The sequence below is a fragment of the Neoarius graeffei genome, chromosome 11, assembly GCF_027579695.1.
Source record: "Neoarius graeffei isolate fNeoGra1 chromosome 11, fNeoGra1.pri, whole genome shotgun sequence".
NCBI lineage: Eukaryota > Metazoa > Chordata > Actinopteri > Siluriformes > Ariidae > Neoarius > Neoarius graeffei.
The window spans coordinates 66,625,125-66,631,982 of record NC_083579.1 but is presented as its reverse complement, the minus strand read 5'-3'; the positions used below and the strand labels follow the sequence as shown (position 1 = coordinate 66,631,982).

The window sequence follows — 6,858 nt, the reverse complement described above, 5'->3', positions numbered from 1 at the left end:
TTTAAAGGATATCATCATCATCATCATCATCATCATCATCATCGCAAAAAATCTTACCAAAATATCTGAAATGAAAAGAAAAAAAATGCAACCTATGGCTGGCTATCAGGACAATTTTAGACTGCTGTTAAAGTGTGCTCCTGAATAAAAATATATATTTCTTTCTATATATCTAGCACTGATACTGTGCTGATCTGTGATCTGAAAACCAGAAACGCAAATAATATTACACCGAATATCCACCATTTTGCTCCCTCCTAGCTAATTCCCAGACTATTTGAAGAATAGATTTCCTCCTTCGAGTTCATCTTCAGCCTCATTTAATGAGATATCAGATGCATGTGTTTAACACTGAAATATTACACTTCTTTATGGCTCTCAATAATTAATGATCTGGGCTTCTTTTTTTTTCGGAGTGAATATTTACATGTAAAATAGTCCTCGGAGCTGTCTGTAAGCTAGAGGGAGGGAAAGTGTATTTATAATGTTAAACTCTCACACATTCTTGGAGGCCAGATTTTGCCTCCAACCATTTCACACACCAACCACAAGCGTGGTTCTTTCATTGCATCATTAGCTTACATCTTATCATGAGAGAAGCAACATCAAACCAGTTATAGCTCATATATCTGCATTGAAGCAAATATTCAAAATTAAAATAGTGGAAACTGATTTTTTTTTTTTAAAGCTAATATTTGGGTGGGGGAGGAGGGGGAGTCTGCAAAGAATTCTCAATTTCCAATTCCTTCAAGAGGACATTTAATGTCACATCATGAGATAGAGAGAAAAGGATTCAAGGAGAGAAAAAAGCATTCCTGGAAGGTGCATGATCCTGAACATTATACTTAGTACTATAATACTCACTTTAATTGTGGCATCGTAGGGTTTTGTTTTTTTGTTTGCTTGTTTTTTGGGTTTTTTTTTAATTCTGGTGTTTTTCTGTCGACGTCTTCATCTGATAATGTGACCGATATTAACAATTACAGCACATCACTGTTAAACTGGTACACAGATCCTTTAACTGCTTTATGTGCAATGTGTTGAATGATATTAAAATACATTTCAGTCTTCAGTGAGGTTCACAATGCTGTGTTGAAGCTGAGGTGAGACTCTGAGTCTGTGTAACTGTGGTGCAACACTCCTGTGTGCAAACTATTGTGGTGTGTAATATATGTAGTAAGGAGTCTGAGCATGTTGTTATCAGAAGCTGTGTGAGGGTCCCTGTGGCAGTCGTCTCGTTGCTGTCTCCTGTGTGGATAAGTGCCTGGCTGCAAAGGGAACCCTTTTCTTTGATATTTCACTCCTCATTTGAATCACTCGTCCCTTTATTGTGCCTTTATTTGACAATGTACGGTAATTACCTGGGTACCTTGCTTGATCGTGCAAATACATCCAGAACCGAGGGGGAAATGCTGAGACAGGAAGAAACAAGGAAAACAAAACACAGACAAACATAGCAACAGAATTTGTTTGGATAAATTTCAAATGAGCGTGTGGGACTCGAGCCTTTATTTTGATCTGTATGAAACAAAGGCAATCACATGTTATTCAGATGTTAAGTGTGGTTTGAAAACTTGCACTAAGGGCTGTTTGTTTAATAAACAGAGAGGCCAGTAAACATAATGGGGCGTAATGGGAGTCAGTCTCTTGTATTGACTGACCAGTCCTGGACGTTGCAAATGTGACTTATATCCATTCCTTCATCCAAAAACTGAGGGCATATAATAATATTTGTAAAATTAATATAAAATTGTGATAATCTGCATTGTAATTTGTCTGCCTCTTGATCACTTTTTTATAATAATACCTTTCTGTTGTGAATTTTGTGTTAACTGTTAATAAGAATATAGGTTTTGGTTCTATCCAAAAAATTAATTCAACAATATTTCCAAAACTCCAAATTTTACTTTTTTTTTTTTTACTTCTTTCGTGTTTTCTTTCCTCTACAAGTGTCAAGAACATAATAATAATAATAATAATAATAATAATAATAATAATAATAATATGAGTCGGTGATGGTAAAAGGAAAAAATTAATCAAACATGTCATTAAATTCAGTCGCCCTGATGTGTGATTTGTTTCTATCCATTTGAATAATGTTTGATTTAAAAAAAAACAACTAGAAGACATTCAAGGAAAATATTTTTGTTCAACTATTTTATTTTTAAGTACAATTGTACATCTTAATTTATTTCTTCTGCTAATGTGCATGTTTATTTCAGTCAGGAATGATCAGAGATACATACAAGTCAATATATTCAGTATAATCAGCATATACTGCATTTCTATATGTACTGCAGGCATTTTAGTACTGAATTTACAGCAGGCATTATCGAGTCAGTACAAAAACAGTTTAGATTTCCAAACAGTAGTTTTTAAATCACAGAATTAAATGTTACAGAAGAATGTTTGTATATCAGTAAAGAAAGCAGGATATTATGTCAGATAAAAAAAAAATTATTTAAAAAAAACATAATGAAGGCTGCAGGGTTCTGGTGCAAAAATAAATAAATAAAATAAATAAATAAATAATCATAATAAAAGTAAGTGTGGCAGTCAAAGTGTCCAAGAGAACTGTGGCTGGTTCTGCAAGATGCTCAGTAAAACCTACAGCTCATTTCCTTATAAAACTGCACTCACTGTATTTGAGACGAATATTTTTATATACAATTTTCACAGACAGACAGACAGACACACACACACACACACACGCACACACACACACAATATTCGCTATTTAAACTAAAGATCTCTCTCTCTCTCTCTCTCTCTCTCTCTCACACACACACACAGTCTCACAGAGGGGATTGTGTTGCACCGCGGTCCTGTGCGGATCCTCACGTGCGTGCACTGAAAATGATGCTTATTATGGCTCGTGTTTCGAAAAGAAAAATCTCATTTCACTATAGTGTCCATTTCTAGTGTAAGAGGAGAAGCGCAGTTCACTGAGGCGCTGATAAAAAGGCTTTAAATCCACACGGGATCAGTGTTGTGCTGTGATCAGCGGGGGAGGAACTCTTTACCGAGCCGGATTTCTGACGCAAAAAATCCGCATTAAGGTCACCGATGCGCTGCTTAGCTCCAACACGGCGAGATAAGGAGCAAGTGTGTGTGTGTGTGTGTGTGTGTGTGTGTGTGTGTGTGTGATCTTTAGTTTAAATAGTGGTGTGTGTGTGTGTGTGTGTGTGTGTGTGTGTGTGTGTGTGTGTGTGTAATAAAGCAGAGTGATATTACTGCTTTAAACAGCGTTAGCTCACTAAATGCTGGCCGACAGAAAGGGTCACCGCTGTGATGTGCTCTCTGTCCCGACCCGCTCACACACTCCGGCCAATTACACGCAGTCAAGAGTCAATGCGCTCTCAGAAAGTGCCTGATTATAGTCCATCCAGCCCAATAAGGGTCTTTATAGCCACTTGTTTCCACAAATCAGCTCACATTTATTTACAGATGGTTCAGCTGCAACAAAACCCTATTATGTGGCTCATAATTAAATTAAATGAAATTAAATTAAATCAAAATCACTAATTTCATAAAATCACAAAAGAAACGCAATATTTTCACAGCAAAAGCTGATTGTGTGAGATTACGGACGATTTCAATAAAATTCGTTTGCTTGCCTTTTTTTTCTTTTTCCTCAGAACCCTAATGACCAAATAAATTTAATCCATTAAACGGTTTAAAGCGCTTTATAGAAATTCACTAACCGTGGCCTCATTTAAATCAATTTTTGCTTCTCGTCGCGAGAATTTAACTCATTTTGGTTAGGAAAGAAATATTACAAACCCGAGGAAGATTTAGGAAGATTTTTATTTTGGAAAGAAACATTGCAATCAATGGACATAATAATAATAATAATAATAATAATAATAATAGCTTGTAATGTGCGCGCTTTAGTGTGAAACTGTGTCTTACTTTTAAAGCAGCCAAATAAAATTTATACTCTTCCAAACTTCTGTTTGGTTTAAAATACTGCGATTGTGCGCGATTATATTATTCTCAGTATTTCTGCCAAACAGAAATTTCTGGTTTCTTACAGACGTTTGATAATTCACATCATTTATTCGCAGAACAACTCAAACCCCGCGATCTTTACCTCGCAGCAGTTACTGTACATATTTTTATTGCACTAAATAAACGAAAAACGCATCTTTAACCCGACATATAATAATTTCAAGAAATCCTTTTTATAGCTAGTATCCCAGGACTCTTAGACAATAAAAACGGTTACCTTTTTATTTAACTTTTATTTTCATTATTTTATTATTAATTGTGTTATTTTTATTTTGTATTATTTTACCGCATTTGTCGGACTGGAATACGTTATAAAGAATTTGATTAAACTCTGATGTTAAGCGTCTGGAAATAAAGCAACTGGGGAAATGGAAGCCGCTGCGAGACGCCAGATGGCGCTAACGAGTCGCATATTTTACACAGCAGCAGCCCAGGCAAAAGACACAAAAACATCTTTAACATTTCCATGGGAATGCCTAGGTTACAGTTTGCGCCCCCACCCTACCACACACACACACACACACACACACGAACTTTACCAATCCATGCACTACAAGTGAAAGGAAAATACTCTATTCAGGCCGAAGAATTTACAGTTAGCCGCGAAACTTTTACAAGTATTTGAGTTGCACAGTCTACTTGCAGAGAAACGAGCCACATTTCACTTGAGGTCAGAGAAAGTTCAGCTTGATGAGGTAATTTAGATTACTGCATGATACAAACTTGAACACTAAAATAAAAATAATTTTAATAAAATTATGAACTTTGGTGATACTTTTTAAGTAGTATGTTTTGATATTATTGTAGTGATGACATCACTTTGTGTGTGTGTTATATATATATATATATATATATATATATATATATATATATATATATATATATATATGGTGGTGTGGTGGGGAGGAGGTGGGGGGTAATCTCGGTTAATCTGTGTCATATCCACACATTAAAACTCTGCAGATTAGCCAATAATAGAAGCTTATTATATTTTAATGTGTTAGAAATAATCACATCATTTTATACCTATAATATTCGAAATGAATTTTGATTATATTTAACACACTCTTTGCATGTTCACACATTTTACGCGCAGAAGTTCAATCAGATCATTGATGTCAGTGGAAAAGTTTAAAAACCGAAATGTGTGAGAGTGAAGTTGGGACTTTGAGGCTTATTGAGAAGTACAGTTGTTTGTTCCAATAGGGAACACATGCAGGATATGAGCGGTTCCGTAGGCTCGTGATTGTCTCACTGTTTTGCTTGAAATGGATCCCATGCCCCCTAATGAATCCAAACGCAGCTGGCCATGTCCCACACGGACACCGATAGCTTTAACCCTAAACTGACCTCAATTTGACACCACGAGATGAACATTTACCGCCCGTTAATGTCCTCTTCTGCAGGCGCAGCCTACAATCTGCATGGTTTTCCGTCATGTTTGTTTTAGTTCTCTCAAGTGGTTTACTCTACTGTATCCCAAAAACAGCCTGAATAACACTTCAGCAGTAATCAACAAATCAAAAAAAAAAAAAACTTTAAGACGTGTTTCAAGCTTAAAAGCTTACATTGTTGTAACAGTATGGGAATTATTGCAATTAAGATGCTATATTGTCTAAGCTTATGAAGAAAAAAATCATTATTTTTATCCTTGATTTTTGAGAAAATTTTAGAAATTGTTTGGAAATTATTATTATTATTATTATTATTATTATTATTAACTCAGTTGATTTTTTCTATAAAGTTAAAATTGCATATATATATATATATATATATATATATATATATATATATATATATATATATATATCCTAATTAGTAATAGAATTGGAGGAGCTATACAAATTGTTAACAGGTTCATACCATATAATTACACTTGTATTTTCTCCATCGTGCCTATTTAGAGAAAATATTACTTGCAGGGTGTGTAAACGCTTGAAAATATTTTAAGTAACAGCTCCATCTAATAGCAAGCATCTCAAAAAATGTTCCACACGCATCATATCACATGGAAATAGGATTTAAATTGTATCTTTTAGCAAACAAACAGCGCTGTGACTGGAGTCGCCTCACCTAGTATTTAACGCTCCGGTCGCCCCTTTTTTCCACCTTAATCTCACGCTTTCCTCCTGCTGTACACTAGTATAAGTGAAGAGAAGGGATATATGCACTCACCAAATGTTTCTCCGGGAAAAGCCTGCCAGGCAGGCAGGCAGGCAGGCAGGCAGGCGTGTGTGAGGAGAGAGAGAAAAAGAGAGAGAGAGTGAGGAGAGAGTGGGAGTCGGCATGCTGCCCGCTGTGTGCGCTGCGCTGCGCTGCTGTGTGCGCTGCGCTGCGCTGCTCTGCTCGCGGTGTGGAGGGAGAGAGCTGCCTGGCCCCCTTCTATATCACTGCATGAGATCCGCACAGCCGACCAGCTTTCCATGTTTCTCCTTGCGCTTCTCTCATCTTTATTTCGCAGAACATTCTGAAAACTTTATCTCACTTCACTGGCAGTCCCACATGCAGCAAATGAAAACCACACCACTGACGCGCCTTTATGGTATTTTATTAACGGTTGTTAACTGCACTCGTCCTACACGAGCTCCTAGGTCTCGTCTATAAGCGCTGAAATTGTTAATTCAGAAACAAAACAGGTCACGGAGCTTTAAATGTAGCCGCTTAGATGCAAAAGCCCCTATCAATAAGGCGGTGATGTCACGCGCGCGGCGGTGTGTAGGCTATTGTCACTGATGTGGCTAAATATTAAAAAAAAAAAAAAAGGATGGATGACCTCTTTGGGTTTTGAGCTCAAAAAAGCGCTTGGCATTAGGGGAAAAGGGCCAGCAGTATTGCAATCGATGGCCC

The 6,858-nt window shown here is 36.6% G+C and overlaps 1 protein-coding gene across 1 annotated transcript in view; it reads left to right on the top strand.

The window, feature by feature from the left end:
* Positions 1–4,602: 4,602 nt before the first annotated feature.
* The window catches only part of meis2a (Meis homeobox 2a), a 77,637-nt gene continuing 75,381 nt past the window's right edge, over positions 4,603–6,858 (top strand). The window contains exon 1 of the mRNA XM_060934606.1: positions 4,603–4,706. The gene's annotated coding sequence lies outside the window, so the exon portion shown is untranslated. The remainder of the gene's footprint in view (positions 4,707–6,858) is intronic.